General features: G+C 48.3%; 1 long non-coding RNA gene across 2 annotated transcripts; it reads right to left on the bottom strand.

Moving 5' to 3' along the window:
• Positions 1-10,335: 10,335 nt before the first annotated feature.
• LOC121821564 (uncharacterized) lies at positions 10,336-24,487 on the bottom strand. Of its 2 annotated transcripts, XR_006062330.2 has the most exons (5): positions 23,713-24,487; positions 14,468-14,679; positions 13,238-13,359; positions 12,298-12,392; positions 10,336-12,100 (listed from the first exon to the last, which is right to left on the bottom strand). It is a non-coding gene; the product is annotated as an uncharacterized LOC121821564 (long non-coding RNA). The 2 variants fall into 2 exon arrangements; XR_006062332.2 differs by lacking the exon at positions 14,468-14,679.
• Positions 24,488-24,966: the final 479 nt, after the last annotated feature.

A 24,966-nucleotide genomic window follows, 5' to 3' on the forward strand; every position in this document is an offset into this window, starting at 1 on the left:
GAGAGGACCAAGCACAAAGGAGGAGCAAAAGTGGACCCCTTTGTTTGCAGCAGATCAGTGAAATGGGCAGCATATGCTTAGACCCCCAAGCTAGAGTCTATCTGTTCTCGTCAAGGTCCCAGACCAGAGTTAAGGCCAGATTGCTGTTGGGCATGTCAGTAGTAGCCTAACCTCCAGGCATGTCAAGTGTCCGAGGTGAAGAAAGCAGCTGGCAAGAGAAGTGGGCACACAGAGCAAGGCAGCTGAAGCTCGGTCGAGTCCCATGTGCCTGCCCCTTGCGAGGCCTCTAACTGTGGGACTGGTCACATCCCCTGTCAGACCCCTAGTCCGTCCTTTCTACCAAGTAGAGAAGGCACCTGCTCCACGGATCACAGGAAGCTCAGAAGTGAGGAGGGATGTAAAAACACTTTGCGTGCTGCACAGATGCAGAGGACTATTATTAGTGGAAACCCATCAGCGCGATTCTGCAAGCTGGAAAGAATCTCCCATTTAAGGAATGGCACTCAGGTATGACTTGTGGTTAGAGTCAAAACCAGCCCTGAAGATGAGCCTGTGCAGATGACAGAGAACATGTGAGTGCCAGTCCAGTTGGTGCCAGTCACAGTTAGCTGCAAGCTTGGGTGGCTGGTAAATGTTTAACAACCGGTTCTGCGGTGGTGACAAAACCCTGAAATATAAGATTGGCTGAGTTCTGTTGAGTAAGTACTTGCACCGTGGCCTATTGACTTCACGGTATCAGTAAGCCATCAATAACATGAGGTGAGGAGAAAATGCCCACAGCTGGCCCACGCAGGCAGGCACACGCCGGTTCAAGCTCTGCTCCCCAATGGAAACTTCTGAAAGACTGGTTAATGCAACGTACTTTGCAAGCCTGTTAGACTCGTGGCACTCAAATTACAGACAGCCACTAGAATGTGTAGCTCCTCTAACACTTTAAATGGAGGGTGGGGGCTGGAGATATGGCTCAGGTTGAGAGTGCTTGCTGTTCTTCTGGAGGACCCAGGTTCAAGTTCCAGCACCCAGATGGTGGCCCACACCTGTGTGTAATTTCCGTTCCAGGGGATCCAACACCCTCACATAGACATGTATGCAGGCAAAACACCAATGAACATAAAATAAAAATAAATTATATATATATGTGTGTGTGTGTGTGTGTGTATGTGTGTGTGTGTGTGTGTGTGTGTTTGTGTGTGTGTGTGCACATATATATATATTTCAGATGGGAATTCTTGTTTTTATTTACATTGGTACTGGCCATTGTTGTAGAGAATCTTAATTGTGTCTTTGTCAAAATTGTTGATCCCTAAACTACAGTCCTGACGATTGTCAGGGGTAGGGGCTGGGGAATGACCCTTGGGTTTCAAATCCAATGACTGAAGAGTTGGACAAAGAAGGTAAAATGAGACAATGCAGGAGAGAGGAGCCAGAAAACTCTGGAACCGATTATCAGCCATCTCTTCTGTGAGACCTTGTACAAGTTGCCTGCTTTCTGAGACCTAGATTCTTCTATCTGTAAAATGGGATCGGCTCTGCCTTTGCCTCCCTCACGGTGCTGCAACCCAGAGACCAAAGACATCAGCTCAAGGGCAGGGGTTTTAAGGACAGCAAGACTGGAGGTGCTCTGAACCCTTGCTTTTATTTGCTTTGAACATTGATGAGTAGGACTACTTGACTTCATGACTGATATTAAGCATGAATCTGTGCCGTGGCCACCAGGCCCTGCCTAACAATTCAAGTCCTATTTCTAGAGCGAGGGCCCCTGTAGTATTGTCCTCTGCTAAGTACAGTTGTGCTCAAGCAGGGCTGTGAGACATGCAGGACAACCCCTGAGGGCAGTAGAAGAGCGGTATCACCCAGGGCCAAGGGACATTGGAAACTGCCTTTGCCCACAAGCCTTCACACCACCAGTGATCCGTGGAGGTTAAAAGCAATATTCAGCCCAAGCTCTGACAGATACAACTTTATCATAACCACCAAGAGCAGGGCATGGCCCCAGCCAGCTTTGAAGCCTCAGTGCATTACAGGGACCTGGGAATCTGCATTTTAAATAAGTGGCCGCATTAATTCACTTACAAGCAAGCAGTACTGAACCAAAAAAAGAAAAAAATCTGCATGATATGAAACCTGATGGAGCGGAATAAAGGCAGGAGCCTCTATTGATTGGCCCAAGCACTCAATAGAATACAACGCTTCTGGGGAAACCCTGCCTGTGCAGTGGGAACCCTCATAACACACTGCCGGGCTAGGCTTCTTCATTACTAGCAATCGATACCTCTGTCCACCCAGCCACACACAAAGGATGGTCAAGATGCACAGCCACGCCCCAGGGAGGCATACCTGACCTCGGTAAAGAGCCAAACTACTCCCTACTGCCTCGCTTTGGCCAAAGGTCAACCGAGAGAGGATTTCAGACACGTTTACCTGAAACACAACGCTCATCCACTCATTCCTCCAGGCACCTTGGAAGAAAGTTCTGTCGATCGATGCCATGTATCGTGTACCTATCCCACCAAGCATCACATCAACAACCCTTCGACATCAGCCGGGTATGGTGGCACACGCCTTTAATCCCAGCACTCTGGAGACAAAAGTAGGGGGAATCTCTGTGAGTTCGAGGCTGGCCTCGTCAACATAACACCATTCTAGGGCAGCCAGAGCTATACAGAGAGACCCTGTCAAAAACAAACAAAAACTGTTCAGTCTCTGTATCCACCTGCATCATCAGCATGTACTTAACACACCCCAGCGACTTTAGGCAGATGTATAGAGAGCTGGAGACGTCGGACGTGTGATTTCATTTTAAGGATTTCATGGTCTTGGAGATTGAAACTAAGCTAACAGTCACAGCAGCCTGTGATGAGCCTGAGATATACATACACAGGCTCTGTGGCACTCCGAGGAAGAACTTAACAGGGGGTCATTGCAAAGAGACACAGTCTCTCCTCGAACAGGAGAACTCAGCTTGGCAGGAGAAGAGCAACTTCCAAGCAAAAGGAATAGTCTGTGCAAAGCATGCTCATCCCACGTGCCAAACAGGGACCGGGGAGCGGTCACGTGCACTGAGGGCCCGGGGGCCTGCGTTACTGGAACGGAGAATTTGTAAGGCATGCAGCAGCAGATGAGGCTGGAATGAAGCAGGTGGTCCTGCTCCCATTCCCAGCCCTGAGTGTCGAGTTCTCTTTGAAAGCAATGGGCAGCCTTTGGAAGAGTCTCAGAAAGATGAGGTTTGCTTTTTTTTTTTTTTTAAAGACCAGAGTTTCTAGAGAGGCAGTGTGGCGCCAGGTTGAAACAAGAAGGCAAGCTGGGAAGGCATTGCGAAAGCGTTTGGGTGAGCGATGACAGGGTTCTGAGCCACAGCAGTGGTGACGGGCAGAAAGCAGTGGATGGCTGGCGATGAAGAAGCCAAGTCTCCGGACAGACTGGGAGTGGGCAGGAGGTGGTCCAAGGGCAGCCTCTGTGTGTGTGTGTGTGTGTTTGTGTGTGTGTGTGTGTGTGTGTGTGTGTGTGTGTGTCTGTGTGTGTGTGTGTGTCTGTGTGTGTGTGTGTGTTTGTGTGTCTGTGTCTGTGTGTGTGTGTGTGTGTGTGTGTGTGTGTGTGTGTGTGTGTCTGTGTGTGTGTTTTAACTAAGACAGCACAGGGTGCTGGACCTATTTTAGAGGGAAGGTAACAAGTGCACTTTGGAATATGTTCAGTTTGAGATGACTTGGGAAATCGAGTCTGAAGTTTACCAGTCTTCCCAGACAACTAGAAAGGATGGGAAAGCAGCCCAGAGCAGAAGGGCTCAAGCCTGGCCTGCCTTCCACTTTCAACCCCAGGAGCAGCACGTCGTTCTCAGGATGAGGCGGCGCTGTGAGGAGAGCAGCCTGCAGAAAGCTTGGGTAAAGTCTTCTGGGGTTACTCAGGAATACCCTTAGGCTGGTGGGGCGGCCAGGGGGGTGGGCACTAACAAATCACAATGGTGACTTTCATAATTGAGAAATGGCGTCCTGTCTGCATCATCTCCACAGGCCAGGGACTGCAGTCGGTCACCCTTTACAGGGTCTCCCAAGGTATCCCTTGGGCCCCATTTAGGAGGTTCAGAGCCTTCCCTGAGATCCAAAGTAGGGAAGGAAGCAAGAGTGAAGTGATCCTCGCCCTCTGTGACTCCAGAGCGCACCGCCATCACCATCATAACGCCTGACCCTCACAAGTGATTTCCGAGGCAATCTGGGGGAGGCTTTGCTACCCCATTTCACAGAGCCGGAAACGAATCCCAGGGAGGGCCGCTAAAACATCTGTGCTTCCTCTTGCAGAGTCAAAGGGGGCCTGCTGTGGTGTACCCCAATGGTGCCCAGCACTCAGAATCTTCGCGGCCTCTCAGAAGGAAGCCCTACTTCAGGCTTCAACAATTTGCTTACTGGCATGGTGAGGTGCTAATAACAGCAGCCACCCAAGGCCGGGTTTAACTAAGCTCAATTCCTCCCTCACTAATGTATGCAGCAGCTTGCCCCCACAAAGGCAGTCCTGGGGTGGGAGTCCCTTTTTATTTTCCTTCTAATAAAATCCATCTGCTTTGGGTTGAACCAGACAAGAAGACTGAAAGCAGCCAGTCAATAAAACAGCCCTCGGGAGGCAGAGCCAGGTGGATCTCTGTGAGTTCGAGGCCAGCCTGGACTACCAAGTGAGTCCCAGGAAAGGCGCAAAGCTACACAGAGAAACCCTGTCTCGAAAAGACCAAAAAAAAAAAAAAAAAAAAAAAAAAAAAAAAAAAAAAAACAGCCATCTATAAACTGGGTGGCGGCGCACGCCTTTAATCCCAGCACTCAGGAGGAAGAGGCAGGTGGATCTCTGTGAGTTTGAGGCCAGCTTGGTCTACAAAAGTGAATTCCAGGACAGCCAGTGATACACAGAGAAACCCTGTCTCGAAAAACACAAAACAAACAAACACACAAAAAGAACAGCCATCTATAAGTAAGTTTGTAGGGAGTCAGTGAAGCCCCCCTGAAGTTAGACTCTTCTAAGTCACGGGACCAGATGTGAACTCACTGGAGCTCTCTGAGACCTCACAGGGTCGGTAATGGCCCTCTCCAGTCTCACTTCACAGACAAACGTGAAGGTCTAAGATCACAGTCAGGTGTCCTCAGCACCTTCGGATACCTGTCACTCAAGGGCAAAGTGGTATCAGAGAAAACACGCAAGTCTCATGGGTCAGGCACACTGAGAGGTCTGTGCATCGTGTCCTGCACAGGGACAAGAAAAGAGACACTCCCGGTGACAGCATAGCTCTAGGATGGTTCCTTCCCACAAACATCCAGGTTGACAAATTCATCAGAAAATAGAGTTAGAAGCTCCTTCCAAGCAACCAATTGGTTCCCCAATCTTATTTCCCAGGGAAGAGAAAATGTACATACTTTCTGTAATCAATCACTTCTACACGCCTCTTGCAACTTTAGTCAGACATTTGAAAACTGCTAATATACACATTTTTGAAAGGTGACAGACAGAGGTGGGAGAGAAACCCTGGGTTTTTAGTCAAAGGTCATCTTGGCATCTAAAGATTGATGAACTCTGTTCTCCAAGAGAGGACAAGAGTCATAGGAGCAGGGCCAGAAAACCGTCCAAAGACCTTTTTTTTTTTTCCCTCATTTGGCCCCACCCCACTCGTTCTGCAGAAAAGGAAACTCAGACTCAGAAAGATAGGGCCTGCTTCTAGTTATACCTCACGGTAGAGTCCGATCAAACCACGGGCTGTTTCTCTTCATCCCACTCCCATTCGCTGAGTGTCTACCAAATTCTGGCTGGGCAAACAGAACAATAAGTAGAACCGACATTCAGGGCACACAGCAGCCCAAACCTGACCCCAGCACAGAGGGTACATGCTATGTGAGATAGGCAGAGGCACTGTGGAATATGGAGAATTCAGAGTGGGAATTCTGCCCGAGGTTACCAGGGAAGGCTCCACCCCGGGGTGAGCTTGTAAGTCCAGAAGGCAGACAATGGAAGAGCATTCCAGGCAAAGGGGGCAGAGCGAGCTATAGCCAGGGGGATGGAAGAACACAGTGTGCACGGAAAGCGCCATACAAATAGTTCAAGACAGCTGGGGGTTTATAGAAAGAGCCACAGGACAACCTCGGGATGTCAATAGGTCTCAGCTGCCCCTTCTCCAGCTCATTTGGCACCCTCCCTGGGGCTGCGGCCCATGTCCACCTAATGGGCCAATCCAACACCTGGCCAAGTGCTGATGGCATGGTAGGGCTTAATGAATTCCCTTTGAAGATGAGAGGCCGGTGAGGGAGAAAAGAATTTGCCACTCGAGTGAGTCAGCTGGAACGGAGGAAGGTGTGTCCTGGCTCCCGAGGCCTGGTGTTCTGGCTGCCCAACCAGACAGCTGGGGTCACCTCCCCTGGGGCCACAGGGTTCCACTCGGGAACATCAGGTCTTTTTTCAGCAAGTCTTCCTAAGCCACAAAGCTTCTGGTTCACTCCTGGCCTCTGGAGTTTTACCAGCATAATTGATCCCAGAGCTCTGCTCCTCCATACCCATTGGCTTCCTAGGGAGTGGTGGCACACATGTGTCCTCCCTACTCAGAGCACCTGCACATCACATCCCCCCCCCCATGGGACAGTATGGAGGACGCGCAACAGGAGGCAGAAATAGCGCTACACTTTGAAGTCATCCTTCTGGGTGCTCTGCGTTTCCTGTCCTGAGCTCCGCTTTTCCTTTGGGGACAGCTGAGACACCCAGAGATAAACAAAGCCTTAAGGTGACTCGCACTGCATAGGTAAAAGCGTTTCCAAGGCTCTGCATATTCCTACCTTCTGGTGGTAATTTGCAGGCATCGAGGCCCCTGGTGAAGCCGCTTCAGAATTTGGGTGGGGACAGGGGAGAACCCTGAACCTGGCAACTCTTTCAGGTGCTGTCACACATATAGCAGGCCTACAAACTATAAAACCACCCAGGCAAACTGTGCCAGGATGCACCGTGACGAGGGAAACCATCCACATACCACAGTAGCCATTGAGCGGCCCAGACAGCCCTCAATGACTAAGGTGTTTTTCCACTTACACTTGGTTCTTTTGCTTTCACTACACAGTTGTATTAGCAAACGAGAGTCCTGAGCAAGCAAAACAGGTCCTTCCCTGGTCCCCTGCAAGAGAGAACCCCGTCCTCGGCTCACTCCAGATCTCTGGAGTCAGGGAACATCTATTCACCTAGGCTTTCCAAAGCACAGCTCCAAGCAACTCTCACCACAGAGCTGGTGAAGGCAGGAGACAGCTGACAGGCTGCAAGCGAATGTGACTGGGCAATGAACCAAGCTAAAGACAAGGCAGATACAGAGAGTGAATTAACAGCTTGTGTGACTGACGGACGACCAGTACCCGGGATATAGGAGGAAAAACAGCTACCCAGCCGCAGGCATGGAAAAGAGAAATAAGCTATCCGCTTATGTATCAACACACAAAGCTGGGACAGTAAGTGATGCCTAAGCACATGCAGTTACCATCCCTGACAGCCAAAGGAACACTACTGTGAAAAGCAAGAGCCTTCATTTTACAGCAGACACTTTGGCCAAAATGTTTCACATCTGACAACAGGAGGATTTGGTGATGTTCAACAACAATAAAACAATGAACTAAAAGCTGATGAAACCATATATTGATATAACCATTGTGAGGAGAAATCTGCAATACCCCCCAAAGGTGAGGCTAGACACACCCTATATTTTAGAAGCTCTACTCACGCGTGTACAGCCGAGGAAATCCTTGCATAAGTACACAAAGGCCCTTGTATAAGGACATTTTCTGCTTCGTTGCTTCTAAGAGGGAAATGTCATTGAAAAGCTCACCAGTACAGAATCGCTTAAGACATTGTGCCATATACATATAAAGAGATGTTATGGAGGTAGAAGCTAAAGAGAATGAAGCCAGGCTAAGGTACCAAATACTGGTGTGCCTAAAGCAACGATGTTAAAAGAAAAAGAGCAGTTTTCAGAATAAATCAGTATTATATCACTTCTGAAATTTCTGAGGAATAGAACAATACTCACCATTGTCCTGGTCACTTATGGAGTGAATGAGCCAAACATGGGCAGGGCATGAACACATCATCTTTGGGAAGGTAGTTGCATTTACGAGAGAGAGAAAGCTAGAAGAGGTGAGCCACAACGGACTAGGCTACTTTTTATTCATTTGCTTGTTTGTTTGTTTCCTTAAAAAGCTGAAAAGGCTATGAAGAAAGTCCAGATGGCGGGAATAAGAGGAGTCAGGGCAAGCTTCATTTCCTGCCTGTCCGGGAAGCACATCACGACTGTCACACCACATCAAGCCTGTGACTGCCCCTTCTTCACACAAGGAGTTGGAATAAATGGCCCCGGGCTCCCTGACCTTCTTGGCTTTTGTTTACAGCCCTGGAAGTTGACTAGGCAAAGGGAAAGCTTGATGGAGGAGTTGTAGTGCAAACACCCTGAACTATCACATCCAAAGTCTTAACCAAGTCCATGGCCACGGTCACTCAAATTTCCTCTCGCCTCAGGCATAATACTATACCTCCAGGGGGCCTACTTACCTCATCTGTAAAAAAAAAAAAAAACGGGTACACAACAATAACACATCTCTGAACAGTTGTGATAAGCAAATGAATATGTAAAACGCTTTGTGAGTGTAACGTGCTATGCAGATGGTCACTACTATTAATGACCTGGATTTTACTGCAAAGGAAACCTTGGGCCCCATTTACATTTCTGGCCGACAGTGACTCATCCAACTTCCCTCCTAGAGCACCTGGTTGAGAAAACAGGCCTAGGCATCATCCTGCGGCTAACTGCTTGAAGAGTTCACTGATTCCTCTTTGGGCAGGTGAGTCTGAGAGCAGGATTGAGCACAATTGCAAACTCCTCCTCCCCCCCCTCCTCCTCCCCACCCCCCACCAGAAGTTGTTGGAGCAGGTCTGATTCTTGTGTGTGCGGCTCAGGTGAGAAGATTCTCTGGGCCTGGAATCTGCACCCGCCCACTGCAGGATAGAGGAGAATATTGTCAGCAGACAGACGCTTTCTTGGCTTTGCAGACCACAAAGCTGAAACAGGAGGGGCAAACCTGGTGACCCTCTTCAAACAGCAAGAAATGGGGGGTTATCCAGGAGTCTTCTTAATTCAGGGTAACCAGGGCAAGACCTTTCCGCCAAGTGCTTTGGTTTCTATACACGCAAAAGTTTCTAGGATTAAATGCAGCCTCCGTGGTTCTAATCACTGTTATCTGGAGAGCACTCAGTTCTATTAACTATGAAATGCAATAGAATTGCCCGTAATTGATCTTTCTGATGCAGGTGTTGGGTTTGCAGGTGGGCCTCCTTGGAACTGCCTCCTCGACTCCTCTTGGATGGCATGTCTGCCCCGAAAAGATGGTTACTGGTGTCTCACCACTAGTCCCTGCCTCTGCTTTTACCTACTGAATACTCCTGCCCACCTACATCCCGGCTCTGGGACACGGCCAAAAAGACCTTCTAGGGGCAGCAAAGCAAGAAGGTCACAACTCAGAAGACAGATGTGGCATTTGAATATAGCCCCTAAGGTACTCCCAGGGGATGGTGTAAGTGGCAATATTGCTGTAGATAACATTTCCCCCGAGACTGCAGGAACCTACACAGTCATACACAAGGGTAAGTCTGACAGGCAGCCACAGCGGCATCCTGATTTGAAGGCAATGGGGGACCAAACTCTTGCCAGGTGACCTAAGAGCTGGACCCCAAGACTGTTGCATTCTTCTCCCATGGTTACTAACTTGTTCCATGCAAACCCTAGGATCTGAGAAAAGACTAAGGTCGCCATGCATCTGTAAGACTCATAACCTACAGAGCACCCCCGTGCCTTCTAGCTCTTAGATTTTTATGCAGAACCGGAGGGGTGCCTGGGAAAAGGAGTCACCTCTCACGTTGTAGATGAAGACAGGCTTCTGGGAGTAAGAAGGTTGAAGAACTTAGGTCAGATCTTCTGGTTTTAATTCCAGTTCCTTCCCCCACTCACAACTAGCATGTCATCGGCTTAGGAAAACATTTTATTAGTGAGCAAGCACAAGGGTCAGTATTTTAAGTCATTGCCAAATACACAGGAACTACTAGTCAGCTGACCTCGGCCCTTCGGTAAACAGTTTAGGGGAAGGAACCATTTGTGAAGCCAAGGCAGCATTGACATTCAACCACTTGTCTGGTTTCTAGAACGCAGGGCTTTAGTGTGTGCCCAGTCCCCACCCCTCACTGTACTCCTTTGCCGTGTGGGTTCTTCAGTTCATTAGAAGAGGGAGATGGATGGGACAAAGCAAATGCTCAGAGGAACACCCCCCCCCCCCCCCCGCTGTGCCTGCTTCCATGTGTGCCCAACATCAGAATGGCTCCTTAAAGCAGTTCTCAACCTGTGGGTCACGACCTCTCTGGGGATCGAACGAGCCTTTCACAGGGATCATGTATCAGACAACCTGCACATCGGATATTTACATCACAATTCATAACAGTAGCAAAATTACAGTTATGAAGTAGCAACAAAAATAATTTTATGCTTGGGGGCGTGGGGGGGGTGGGGGGTGTCACCACAACAGGAGGAACTGTATTAAAGGGTCTCGGCATCAAGAAGATTGAGAACCAGTGCCGTAAAGAGACATTTTTAAGGCTGGAGGTAAGAACAGAAACACTCTCCTGCTGTCGAGACACTTCAAAGGTTTCCTGCCGCGTAGAGGGGTCCTCAGAACGGCCGCAGAAGCGTCACCTGCGAGTTTATTAGGAGTGCAGAATGTCAGGTCTGCCCAGACGGCCCGAGATCAGAACTGTATTTTAATGAGACCGCAGGCATCGGCTGTAACATTGGCTTGTGCCTACAGGCAACCTTCACCAGCTCCATGCCCTCCTGTTTCTGTACCAGCCTGGGATCCTGCAATTTCTTCTCTGCCTTTCTGCCCCTCACCTACATCTTTTCCATCCAGTAAAGTCTGCCTTAAAAATTTCACCTCCAGCAAGAATCCAACCAGCTCTTGCCAATTAGAAGTCTCTTACCTTCTAAGTCCAAATGCCATGGCCTTGAACTTTCTGCCTCAGATTATGAGGGGTTTTTTTTGTTTTGTTTTGTTTTGGTTTGGTTTGGTTTGGTTTGGTTTTGGTTTTTTGAGACAGGGTTTCTCTGTGTAGCTTTGGAGCCTGTCCTGGAACTCACTCTGTAGCCCAGGCTGGCCTCGAACTCACAGAGATCCGCCTGGCTCTGCCTCCCGAGTGCTGGGATTAAAGGCGTGCATAGTTTATCTCTCTTTCTCAATTATCAGCATTTCAAGCTCCAGTCTACATCTGCTTTATTTCTGTGTTTCTCAGAGCACTTTGCAATGCTTCTATCACAAGCTAGTTCTGCAACACTTCTGTCCATCTCTGTTTCTACTCTAGGTATTGAAATAGATTCCTGAGTTCCAATTATTATGTTTTTTACTTTCTGATAATTATTGCCATATATGATTATGATCTAGACTCAGAAAGACTTACCTAAAATATTTATCCCCATACCTGAAGACATGCCCTGCTTCAAACATGCATGCATGCATGCATGCATGCGCGCGCATACACACACACACACACACACACACACACACACACACACACACACACACGAGAGAGAGAGAGAGAGAGAGAGAGAGAGAGAGAGAGAGAGAGAGAGAGAGAGAGACTGACTTTATTCCTTTGTTTTCCATAGCTGGGTCCACAGTTAGTAAGAATTTGTTGAGAATATGTGGGAAATGACTGCTGCTCACATTTCACAATCTTACCCAGAGAGATGAAGGAACGTGATCCTATAATAGAGCAGAACATAATGACATGCACATCCCCGAGTCTGTATCAGGATCTGCATTTGGGACAAGCAAAGGTCCCCTGGCCCTTGTTCAGTCACTTAATGGAGAAGACTCTGAAGACAGAACGCCACTGGTGTCCTTCCAATTATAGAATCATCTGATTGGAATTACAGTAAATGCATAGCTCAGTTTGCATTGTCCTGACGTGAACCATGAAGGAAGCCTCCCCTCCTGGAGCATCTGAGAGTACTGAACTCTGTAACTCGACTGCCTTGTCACATCAGGGGCCTCGTGCCAGGGCTGGCCTAGAAATGGGACAGAAACAAGTTAGGACACTCCGTTTCTTGGGACCTTAGAGCCCAAGGCACCAGAGCTAGATGGGGATTTTAATTAATGCTTAGAAGAAAAACTGAAATGTCATACACTTTAGATATTAGCCTAGTCCAGACATGTAGAAGGAAGGTTGTCTGGGGTAATTTTAGAATTCGTTATTCCAGCTTACCTTCAGTCTGGTTTATGGAATCTAGGAGGTGGTCTACAGAACTCAAGTTAGTAGCATCCTGGTCCATAATGAAATTGGTTCCATGTCCTATTTAGCTATAGAAGAACAAAGCAGGAATTCTTCAGAATTGCAAATGTATCCTTTTCTACTGATTCTATTATAGCTTGAGGCTTGGGCCTCATTGGGGTATTGGAACCAAATCTTACTGTTGTGTTCATATTGCTTCTCACTTAATCATCAGACTTTTAAGTATTAAGCCGGAGCCGGGGGTGGGTCGGGGGCTACACGTGAAAGTCCCCAAGTCAGAGTGCTATTGGATGAAACCCTGCTCTACTGAGCCATGAAAGAGGCTGTCAAAGGGGCAGAGAACAGCAGACGGGTGAGCCATGCGTGAGTAAAATGTCTCTCCAGAGTGGTAGCATTCATGATGAAGGAAAAGGAAGCCCAACGTGTGATGGGCATCTGTCCAAGTCACTCACAGAACCAGACCAAAATGCAACCCGGAAGCACAGGGAGTCAGCTCCAGAGGCCCTGGTTCCTTGTGTCCCTACTGTGAATGACAAGACAAAATCGCAGCAGACAACTCTCTACTCAGGTGTCATCTTCAGTGCTGGAACTTGCTACCTGAGTGACTTTCTGAGCCTGTTCCCTCAGCCAGTCCTACCCACTGTGCTGGGTTCTTCCTTTCTTTTTCTTTCTTTTCTTTTCTTTTTTTAACAGGCTCTCTTTAGGTAGCTCTGGCTGTCCTAAAACTCGCTATACAGACCAGATTGGTCTTGAAGTCACGGAGATATGCCTGCCTTTACCTCCCAAGTGCTGAGACTAAAGGCCTGGGCCACCATCCCCAGATCACTTGGTTCTTACGAATAGCTAAGGAAATTCTATGAGAGAGTTACCCTAATTCAAGCTTCGAGATTGGGAGGATGACTCCGCTTTTTACCTTAGCCCAGGGCAAATCAGCTAGCTTCTCACTGGCTCTCTTACAGCATTGAAGTTCTTGACACTTTTTACCCCTGCTTTGAACCGACCAAAGGAATCCATCGTAGATACGCGAGAGAGTAGCTAGATTAAACAGAGATGTTGCAATCAGGGGATATGCAGATATCAAATCGCAAATCTACTACATACGTACATGCATCATTGTGAATAGGTAAAAAAATAGGCAAAGGACTAAATTTCACAAGCAAACTCTTAGCTGTCAGGAGAATTAATCCTTGGGGTCCTGGGTGAGGGAAATCACTGGGCAGTCGAGGTGAAAGGAACAGTTTTAACAGCTGTTGGATGGACCAAGTCAGTGTGCCCATCCATACCCTGGCAGTGCCACACCCCGATCTCCACCCTGTTCCCCAGGATAGCAACAGCTGGACACTGTGCCGCTGAAATTCTAAATCAAATTTCCTTTGGCATCGACGCAGAGGCCTCAACAACAACAACAACAAAATGTTCAAAGTGTGTAGAAGGCATCCATAAAACGCTAGTGCTGAGTGTGTGAAGAAAAACCTTTCCAGTTTGGTCTCAGAGGGCAGAGTATCAGCAAGCAGAAGACTGAACCCTTCCGGTCCCCAGAGTAGACAATCCAGTCACCATCCAACAACCCAGTCCACCCATCAGGTGAGCCAAATCCTTCTTAAATGCTGCCCAAGGTCCTCTGCAAGGACTACAAGGCTTTCTTTCAATGGCTGTACACCAGCTGCTTTGTTTTAGGGTTCAGAAAAGGGGGCTACAATGGAGAAGGTGAAGCCAATACATAGTGAAGCCGAGACAAAATGCTATGCCGTGACTTGAGAGCTGCTTTCCATACAGCCCATCAACACTCTGAGAAGTGTCACGGTCCATAAAGTTCCTGGGATAGGGACCTACTGAGTACCATGGAACTCCTTCATTCAGCATTTGTCTCTGAAAGCCGCAGAACCTAAACATCCTTAGGCTCTTATATAACAAAGGGGAAAAGCCTGGCCTGGGATTTAAGAGTGTGGAATTCTAGACTCTCATCCCATCTTGGACACTGATCCTTGTATATGATGTTCTTTGGCTCTACACTTAAGTCTTTTTGAAGCCCTTGGAAGAGAGTCCCTAGAAATTAAGACACATGGAGGCAATTTTTCTCTTCTCAAGAGCATTCCAAGGAGCACAAGTGGACACTGGTGCCGTGTATCTGTTCAAAGCCCACCTCTTTGTTTAGCTATATGTGGGCATGGAAACTAAATGCCACTCCTGTCCACTGGAAACAGACATGGGTTCTATGTGTGTGTAGACATGGTCAGTTAAAGCCACAATAGTTGGTTTCTTGAATCTGTAGACCAGTTCTGTGTCATCATTCTTGTTTGTGCCAGGGCACGTGTCCTCTTGTGCTCCAGGAGAAGATGCTGATGCGTGAAGGTCCTGGTGACAGAGAAAAACCAAGAATGAAAACCAGCAAAAGCCAAAGGCCAGGGCTCAGCCGCTGCTTCTCAGGATGAACTCAAGGGCATGACCCAGGCAACCGAGTTCAAGGAAGTCAACACAGCGTGGCTGGCTTCCAGACCATTCTGTCTTGTTCATTTACTGACTTTCTTGTCCTGTTGCCTGATTCCTTTTGTTAAGGTCATCTTTCTGGAACATCATTCCCTGCTGCTGTTTCCTGTGTCTACCACCCTCTCAATACACACACACACACACACACCTCAGAAAAACCCTCCTCTTTGTTTTTCAGATTCACCTTTGACACTTTGATGCTATTTTTTCAAAGGGCCTTTTCTTACCACCCTTATCTCCCCCAAAACACCAGCTCCCCCGATTCTGTAGACTCGCCCACCACTGTTCACATTATACAAGTTTTCAAAGCAATCATTGAAATGTGGCCGTTTTCTGCGTCTCCGAGCTCCTTGATGTCAAAACTGTCTTGCTTTTTAGTCATTTCCATAACCTCATCAATAGCCAAGCATGTACAACTGAGGGTAAATACAACAGCTAACTGACTGACTGTTCAATAGACTGACAGCTATTCAAAACTTCAGCTACTCATTTCTTGTTACCACTGCTTTAAGGACCTGTTTCAATCACCTGACAATGACCATCCTGCTGCCCCTTCATGTCTAACCCGGTACCTGACATTTCCCATAGTCCCCCCATGTCAATGCACTTAATTGCCACGATCCTGGTTTCTGGCCCCAGATTCCTGCTTGGCGAAAGTTTCATACTACAAGATGTATCTAAAAGAACTGAGCTCTCTCCCTTGAACTCTTCCCTGAGTATTCTATGCCCACTCTGTCTTTCCACATCATCCTGTGGATGGTAGTAGATGGTGGCAAAGCAGAAGCTCTCTGGCCACCTACCTAAACACCTCCTATGGAGATACTACTTAAAGGTGGGGCTCAGAGACTATCAATGGGTAAATCAAAGGACAGAGGGTCCTCTTAAGGACACCGAGCTTCTCAAGAGCACAAGTCCTTTAGAGACCCCTCTAGTGCAGTAGTAGGTTAGTGCACATAGTAGGTGTTCATCATGAATTGGCTTGAAAATCATTCTCCCCTGGAGGTGATATAAGGAGGCAGAGAAATATAGCTGAACATACAGTATAGCCATAGGAGAAGGCTTACCCTCACTGAGGAGAATGCCACTGCCTATGACCCGTGTGAAAGGGAGTGGATGTTGACAAGTTCAACATTTGCCGAGCACACACGACAGACTCTACCTCCATCACACCTTTCCTCCCTTTCCCCCCAAGAATCATGGACACCGATTTCTGGGAACCCAAGAGCGATGCATGGATTGGAACCCAGAGCAAGAGCCTCTTCCTCGTGTTCCCATAAGGCCTCTGCCCTGCAGTTGCTTCTCAAACTCTGTGCACCCCAGTGGAGGGAAAGGTGACAGGAACAGCCTCAAAGATGACTCAGTTTGGTGACTAAGGGGAGGGGGCACTGGGAGTGGGAAGCAGGTGGGGGCGAAGAGGAGAAGAATGAACACGGTATCTGATGGAGGCTGGCTGCAACATCAAGAGATCTGATCTGGTCCCCATCCTGGCTCTGACCGTGCAGACAGACTGGGGCCCGAGAGCTTCCTTGTGTATTCTTCTTCACCTCACAGTGCGCTTCCTGGGTGCCCTTCAGTACCAACGCTGAGCATCCTCTGTCCTCTAGAGAGTGTTGGCTGGGCATAGGACGCTTGAATATCACGGGGGCTGGGCTGGGTTTTTAAACATGCTCTGTATCACCTAAGTCAGTGAGTATTAGTTCTAGTCCTGACAGGCTGCCTGGCCCCAGACTATCCCCCACAGTGACACTTTGACATCCCTGAGCATCGTGCAAGCAGCGCGTCTGCACCTGGCCACAAGGCACCAGCTCCCCTGACCACACTCATCTCCTCTGCTGGTTGACAATGCCGCTATCTACCTAGTTTCCCAAGCTAGACCCCAGGACATTCTGGTTCATCCTCAACCTGTGTCTGCCCACGCCTATGTCCAGATAAACACCGGCTCCAGACTTTCTCGTATCTTTTCTCTTCCCTTCCCCTTCACAGTGGATGTGGACAGCCCACCATCATCATCCATGGGCTGCTTCTCACCTTTTCTGACTTGTCTCAACTGCCTCCTCCTGGTTGCTCCTCCTCCTCCTATTTTTCGGACTGTATGTGGAATGATACTTCTCTCACGTTTCGTTTATAATCTTGTTATGCTCTGGTTTGCCGTCTCCCAAGCCTCCTCCAGGTCTCATAGGATGGTCCACATTCAGGCCTTTCATCACCCTGCACCTCTCTACCTGCTGGTTTGGCCTGCTGATCCCAACCCCAAAACTCATGCGTGTAGCGACACACCCTAGATTGCAGCCAGCCCTCCAAGTCCTGCACCGCACTGCACTCTTCCCACCTCTGAATCTTCGATCCTGCCACTCCTTCTCAAGGGTACACGCTCCTCAGCCAAACTCCCTGTCTTCTGCATTTGACTTGGATTTTCTCTCCCGGGGAGCCCTCTGTTACACCCGTTTGATTATACCTTTCTTTCCCATGGACAGAGAGATCCTTGAAAGCACCGTTCTAAACCCTCCACTCAACATGTTTGCCGGGTGTGTGAATTATCAAAGGCGGGCATGAAGTCACGAGGCCTGTTTTAGCCTCTGGTCCCCAGTGTTCCATCCGAAACATAGGTGTGTGGTCTAGGCAGCACACAACCATTGTAGTCTCGGATCTCATGCTGCATTGTTCTTCAGACAGGCAGGCCACGCTTCTCGCTCATCAGTCAGCAAGGGATATTGCTGAGATGATTTTCCCAAGGAAGGGTTGTGGGTCCACCTACACAGCAAAAGAGCTGCTCCCAGAAACTCAGGTTGAAGTCACAGAACTGCTCAAAACCAGCGCCCAGAACCTGGGCTACCATAGGACAGGACCCTGGGCCTGCCACCAGCATAATCATAGCTGTCCTCTCCCCGGCTGGGTGCTTTCTCGACTGCACTCACCCAAGGATTGCCACAGCACTCAGGCAGGCAGAGGGTGATGCCTCCGTGCAAAGAAAGCCGCCCACGGAGTCTCACCTCTTCTAGGTCACCGTTCCACCATCCCTTCCCCTTCCAGTACCACCCACACACTGAGATGCCACCCACAAGTACACACACACACACACACACACACACACACACACACACACACACACGCAGAGAGAGAGAGAGAGAGAGAGAGAGAGAGAGAGAGAGAGAGAGAGAGAGAGGCAGCTTGTCTGCCTGCAGACCCAGACCCGTAGTTCTACACATCAGACTGCATCATCTTTCAAAGGGAAGCAAGTGTGATTTAGCAGTTAAAGGTTATAACCTTCCAGGCTCTATCAGCAGTCTGCCCCTCACTGAACAGCTTCTGCCGGTGACAAGACTGAGCTTAGATCTCTCTGGGAAAATTATTACCTCCTCTGACCCTCCGTTTTCCTCTTTATAGGCTAGCACTGAGGGCTTTGCTTCCCACTTCCTTTCTAGCATTACACAGGTACAGTGCAAACTTGTAAGATTCATAGAAATAACATGGCAAGTGGACACCAGGTTCTGTCGCCAAGGAAGAAGAGCCTTTCAAATAAAAAAAAGATCAGCTAAAATCCAAATGGCTACTAGACACATAGCATGTAAAAGAGATCACCACCAGCCATTGCCGTAATGACTTTATACTACATTTGATAGCGCAGTACTTGAATGTATATGTTTAAAGACAAATGCTCTACATTTGAGGTTTAAATATAGGTTAGTACATTTTACACATATGGGAAAAGAAACAATATTTGCATATGCACTGATATGCGTGTTGTTTCTGAGAGAAAACAACACTTGCCTTGCCTAGGATTCACAAATAAAGTATGATGAAGGGGGTGAATTTTGGAGTAAAACATACATACACCCAAACGTATACATAGATTCCAATCCTGACTTATTCATTTCACTTTTTGATTTGGAATAATTTTTAAGTTAACTGGTCTCAATCTCCCCATATTAAAAAGAAAGAAATTAGGAAGCCAGTCTCATAGATTTCCTGTGTAAATTATACAAAAATACAACATCTAGGACAGAGAGGGCCCGATACATGTCACGGTCCCCTCCTGCCTTCTCTATCTCATCGACACAGGTGTGGCCTGGGGCGAGTCACTGACCCCTGCCCGAGTACTTGCTCATCTCTAGGGACAGGTGGACCCGATGACCCCTGGATTCCTTCCGGACTTCAGATGCCGTTCTATCCTGTATCAAATATCTATTTTATGCACGGGCGTGAGTTGAAATAATGAGCGTAGCCAAGGGGAAGCCCCTGAAGCCTGGTGTTCACTCCGTTTCCACAGAGTTGCCTTTTTCTGACCGCGCCAGTTGCTCCCTCTCATAGTTTCAATACAGGGCCCATTGATGACCACCGAAAGGAATGCCCAGTGCAGCTGCGGCCCCACTTGAGCCCTCCAAGCGGGCACGCTCCCGCCTGTTGTGGGCTCTGTGTTCCCGGAGCCTGTTGTTGGAGTGATGTCTGAAATCCTCAACACCTGCACGCCAGCTTCCTGAGCATTTCCACCGCCCCCTCCCCATCTTCCATCTGCATCTGAAAGGCAGCTGCTCTGGCCCCTGAAAAGGGGGAGCCCAAGGGACAGGACATCTCCTTGTTTGGTCTCCTTGGCTGAGCCCAGCCTAGCCGAAAGCTCCTCCTCTGTGCACAGTCTTTTGTGGTTTTGCCATTATGTTTAAATGAGCTTCGTGTGCAAGAGAACTTTTTTTTTCTTTTTAATGAAATAAAATAAAAGGACCACAAAAGACCACAGCAGAAGACATCTGGTCTTTAGATGAAAGCTTTTGCCTCCTCTTGAATTAGAGCAAAAAAGAAGGAGGAGGAGGAGAGGAGGAAGAGGAGGAAGAGGAGGAGGAGGAGAAGGAAGAGAAGGAGAAGAAGAAGAAGAAGAAGAAGAAGAAGAAGAAGAAGAAGAAGAAGAAGAAGAAGAAGAAGAAGAAGAAGAAGAAGAGAGTGGGCTGGGCCTGATTGGTACTGTGCCTCCCCCCAACCCCAAGAAAACCAATACAAACAAAATTGGCACATGGTGGGGTAAAATGAATGTGGACCCATAACCTGAGAAACGAGACCAGAGGAAGGCAAGATGCCTCTCCCATTTCTCCAGCCTTGTCTGCACGTTTCTCACGAGAAACTTTCAGTCCCCGTGACTTTTTTCGAAGAATGCTCGATCTTCTATCCTCTGTGCCCATTTCATAGATAGCATGCTTATGAACTGTTTAGCCGTGAGTAGACCCTCCGCTCCCCCTGGCAACTTCTTCACTGAGTGCCACAGGTGGGTGTGATCGAGAAGCCATAATGCCTATGCTGATTACCCCCAAATTTTTATCTCCACACTAAACTCACCCCTGTCTGCCAACAGCTGCTTCTTCCTCTCTGGGTTCCTGTCTGTCCGACTGGGTCCCAGCACCCACACTAAATTCCTGGGTCTCAAACTCGAAAGTCCCTTCTTCCTCAACACACACACACACACACACACACACACACACACACACACACACACACACATACACAAACACCGCATCTATCCCACTGCCCTACTATCAAGGTCCGTGCTGCCAAAACATCTCCTCATTTCTCCTCTCTGCTCCTTCACCATCACGCTGGCTGAGTCCTGGCCACTTCGCTCGCTGGCTTGACCTCACAGCGGGCACTGCCAACAGCGACCACTCCTTGATCAAAACGCTCAGTGGTTCTAGGGTGGAGACTAATCCCCCAACTTGGGTTCTCATGCGCTGCCTACTTTCTAAATAACCGCTGCCCACTGCGTCACTGCAGTCCTACCCAACAGCTCTAGGTCCTCTACCTGTCAGGGTGCCCCCTGGGGCTGGGGCACAGTGGCACGTGCAGTTTTCTGCGCCTGTGGCATTCTCCTGACTCTGCCCGGGTTCCCCCTGTCTGATTTCATCTACCACTCTTCCCAGCAGTGTTTCCTGACCACAGCTAGCATCCCCTGTCTTCCAAGGGTTCAGCGCCCTGCAGAGTGTTCTCAGGGCGCTAACAGCACCTGTCTCGTAGCACGTTGTCCATGTCCTTTTAGTGCTTAATATCCCCGTTTCTCCGCTGGAGAAGCTGCAGACAACAAGCAGGGGAAGGGGCATCGGTCTCTTACCCCACATTCACACAGCCCCAGCTCCGCACCCACGACCCCATGCTCTTGCTCTTTTGCTGAAAAAGACCACTTTCAACAAAAATCAAAATAGGAAAAAAAAATGCTGCACATTTTAAAATGGAAATCTTCCTCTGGGCTTTTAGGTATACATAAAATAGTACATAAGCACACACACTAGAAACTTCATCTACCACTACCATTTTATTTCCCCGTCTCAGATCATGGATCTGTTTCCATGAACGCCAAGCATGAGGCCTCTTCACTTGCAAGCGCACCCATAAGAGAGCTCTCCATCTGCCTCTCAAAGCCCCCTGACGCTCTCCCACCCTGAGGGTCCGCCCCCCCTTGGTCAGCCAGCATCAGTTGTTGGCCAGCGCCAGACACTCTGCGGATGTCTTAGACAATCTCCCCTGCCACCTCTGTGACGCAGGCACCCTCCTCTGCTGTCCCGTGAAGGAACAGTGCAACAGACAGGCGATGGGACCCACTGGCCATGCTCACGCTGCCAAGCATGGCCACAGTGGAGCATCATCTCCAGTCGTCAACTCCAGTGGGCTAACTTTGCATTTCTCGGCTGGGACCTTTCAGGAAGTGGAAATCTTGAGAGAGGACTGTGGCATAGAGCAGGAAGCTTCCTCAGATAGAGAACCTAGGTAGAACCCTAAAAAAAAAAAAACAGAGGCAGCAGGGTCCAAAGCCCAGTCCTGCTGGAAGGCAGCAGAAAGAGCTGGAAAGCCAGCTGGGAGATTCCTTCACTCCTTTCTAAAGTTATCGATCTCACTGTGATACAGGCAGTTTCCCTTGCATGTGTCTGGGTGTCCTTCCCTGTCCGCTACCCGTGTAGCTTCTTCAGAGTCAGGGTAACCATCCACATTGTAAGGGAACAGCTATACAAACATTAGCAACAGTAGCAAGAGTAGCCTTCTGGTAAGAAGCTCAAGCATTCCCTTCTAGGCCCAGTGTTCAAATAAATAGTTCTACGCTGGTTCCGATGATTTGTCGGTGTTCGGGTGACCTCTCTGTTTCTTGTCTGCTCACCTCACAGACTTTCTCAGGTTTTATTTCCTTGGGAAGTGGAAAGGGCACATACCTATAAAACCAGAGAGGGACACGGTTCTAACCAAAGACTGTCCACTGGATGGATGGCTGAGAATGAGTAGGGTCAGCTGAACTTGCTTACCACGAAACCCCCTTCACATACTAGAATTCCGGAAGTTGAAATCCAGACTTATGGAAAACTAAAATGAAGACTCCAGTGTGAGATCAGCGCTCCTGAATGATTCACTTTACATTAATCCAGCGCTCCTTTGTGGCAAGGTGGGCCAACAGAAACTGATTGTCTCATGCATCCTGAGTTCAAACACATGGATTTTGGGGGCAGATAGAGTGTGGGGACTCGTAACGGTAGCAGAGTAAGAATCAGTTGACATTTATTCGGAGCCAAGTCGGGACTATTGAAATAATAGTCATATTATGTATGTAGTTTAATTTAGTCTTAAAGCTGTGTGAGGTTGTTTTGACCCTTCTTTTACAGAGGGAGTCACCGGCTTTCCTGAAAACACGTAGTTCCTTTGTGTTCCTACAACTGTTCACACGGCAGCATATCCTGGGAGAAGGGACTGCAGGAAGTCAGAGCCTTGGGTTCTGAGGAAGTACAATGAAATAAATCTAGGCCATGGCATCTCTGGGCAGGAGGAAGGACCAGTCCGCAGCTTTCTGACAAAGAATTGGGAGAGCAGCGACATTTCGTGTACCTTCCTCAACAGTTCCCGAGGGTCTCCTTTACCCTCTGGAAAGCTATGTAGAGGACAAGGAAATCTTTGGGAAAGCATGCCCAGTGGTTGGCTTGAGTGTTCCCTGTGCCTTAACCCTTCGTTAAGGGAAAGGCGCCGACTAACGAGGCCGAAGAAGCACGGCCACGGCGGTGGTGCTGACAGCCTTGCCTGGAATGTGCTGAAAGCCGCAGCGGTTCCTAAACTCCGATACGTGAGCCCCTGAACTTTGAACAGAGGAGGAAAAGAAAACACACACACACACACACACACACACACACACACACACACACACACACACACACATCAAAACAAAACCCTCACGTGTCCTCCATGTCCTGCTGACATCCCAGAATCTCAAAGTTCAGTACAAAGCACACATCGGCAGGAATCTCGTGGGTACCTGCAGAATAAGGATGGCATGAATACTCTCCATTTTAGGACTAAGGATTTTAAGTATTCTGAAAGTCGATTATGTCAAGCTCCTCTCGGACACCCAGGACTAGGTAAAGACGCAAACAGAGCAGGTCTGAGGCGGATCAGCTAGCAAACCAGCTGACATCAAGAAGGGCAGAAACATTCACAAAGTTAGGAGGCCTGGATGAAACAGCACAGGGCCGTGTGAGGAAAACGGCAGGAGGGATGGCCTGGTTCTTCAGGGTGGGACAGAAGAGTCCTGTCTGAAGAGATGACCTTGTCACTGTGGACCAAGAAGAGGGTGAACAGGAGGAAGTAAAGCCTGTGTGAAAGCCTCTGAGACCGGAAAGGGAGGTGGCCACTGCAGGTGGAAAAGATGGGGTTAAAAAACAAGGGGACATAGAGTTAGTAAGAAGGAGCGGGGGGGCAGTGTGGATGAGCATATCTCACTGTATGCATGTATGACATTCTCGATGAAATGGCAGAAGGATTTTATAAAGATGCATCTCTGACGAAGGCAGGGGTCAGATTCAAGGGCCGTCTAAGCCATGGGAAGAACTCTGAACTTCCATGATGGGAAACCATCAGAGAGTCTCAAACAGAGAAGTGACTTGACCTACTCACATGCTGTTGTAAATGATCTTGTCTATTGCTTAAACCCGATTGGGTAGAACCGGCAGACTGTCGCGGACATCCTCACAGGAAGCTGCTGAGGAGGGTTCCAGTAAGGTTCAACAGTGAGTGACCTTGACTTAAACCACAGGCTCTTTATCAAAACCAAATAACAATTGTTTATGATTTACAATCTTCAAAACAACGCACACCATTTTATTAAGCTGAATCTTCATATTCTTCAGATGCCGTATCAATTTAGACAATAGAAGTCTGAAAGAGTTGCTAGAAGGACGTGCCAATTCTAGATGATGTTCCTGGCCACCTCATTCTCCTCCCCGGTATTCCAAGATCGGTGGCTGAGAGGAGTGGGGACAGCGAGGGGTACATATATAGGTCACTTGCGTTGGGTTCGCCTACACAGCCTCAACCTCGTTACACAGCGACAGTGACAAATGTCAGCGGCAGGAAATACACAACAAGAAGAATTAACCACATGTTTTTGTCATCCAGACTCAAGAGCCACACACACTTACAGTTGGTTTGACGGGGGCTGGGGTGGGTGGGCTGGCTTCTCACAGTCTTTTAACCAATAGGATTCCATAGCAGTCATCAGAAAAGCAGGCTTTATCAGCTGACCTTTCACGATAGAGGGTTTGAAGGGAAGAAGAGAAAGGAAGGAGGGGGAAAACATGGACTTTGCTCGCTTGTCATTCTAATGGCTGAGCACCGGATCGGTCTGATGTTGCAGACACATTAATTTGATTAAGATACAATCCATGGGCCATTCAGGCATATAAAGTACTCTTGCTTAATTGCAAAATTAACAATGGAACAGGATAAATCATTACCAAACTGGAGGTTATTCTGGGACTCGTGGATTTTTTTTTCCCTCACCCAATTCATTTTTCTCCATCTAAAGTTGTTTTTGACACTTGGTTAAAGGATCGATCTGGACTAAAGCAACAGTGTGCACTGCCAACTCTTCAGGACATCCGTTAAGGGAGCTTAGGCACACTGAGAACGAGAAGTACTGGGAGACCCATCTTACAAAGAGCTTCCCAGAGTCCCTTTGCCTCCCAAGTATTCATAATCATCACATGATTCACAGGGCTTGGGAAACCATCCATCGCTTCAAGAAATCTCTGAAAATCAAAAACTGAAAAATTAGTTTCCATTTCTTGCCACTTTGGGTTTTTTTTTGTTTGTTTGTTTGTTTTTTTGTTTTTTGTTTTTTCCAGAATAGCCTGATTTTTAAGCATAGGC

This window comes from Peromyscus maniculatus, chromosome 12 (assembly GCF_049852395.1).
Source record: "Peromyscus maniculatus bairdii isolate BWxNUB_F1_BW_parent chromosome 12, HU_Pman_BW_mat_3.1, whole genome shotgun sequence".
In the NCBI taxonomy this organism is placed as follows: domain Eukaryota; kingdom Metazoa; phylum Chordata; class Mammalia; order Rodentia; family Cricetidae; genus Peromyscus; species Peromyscus maniculatus.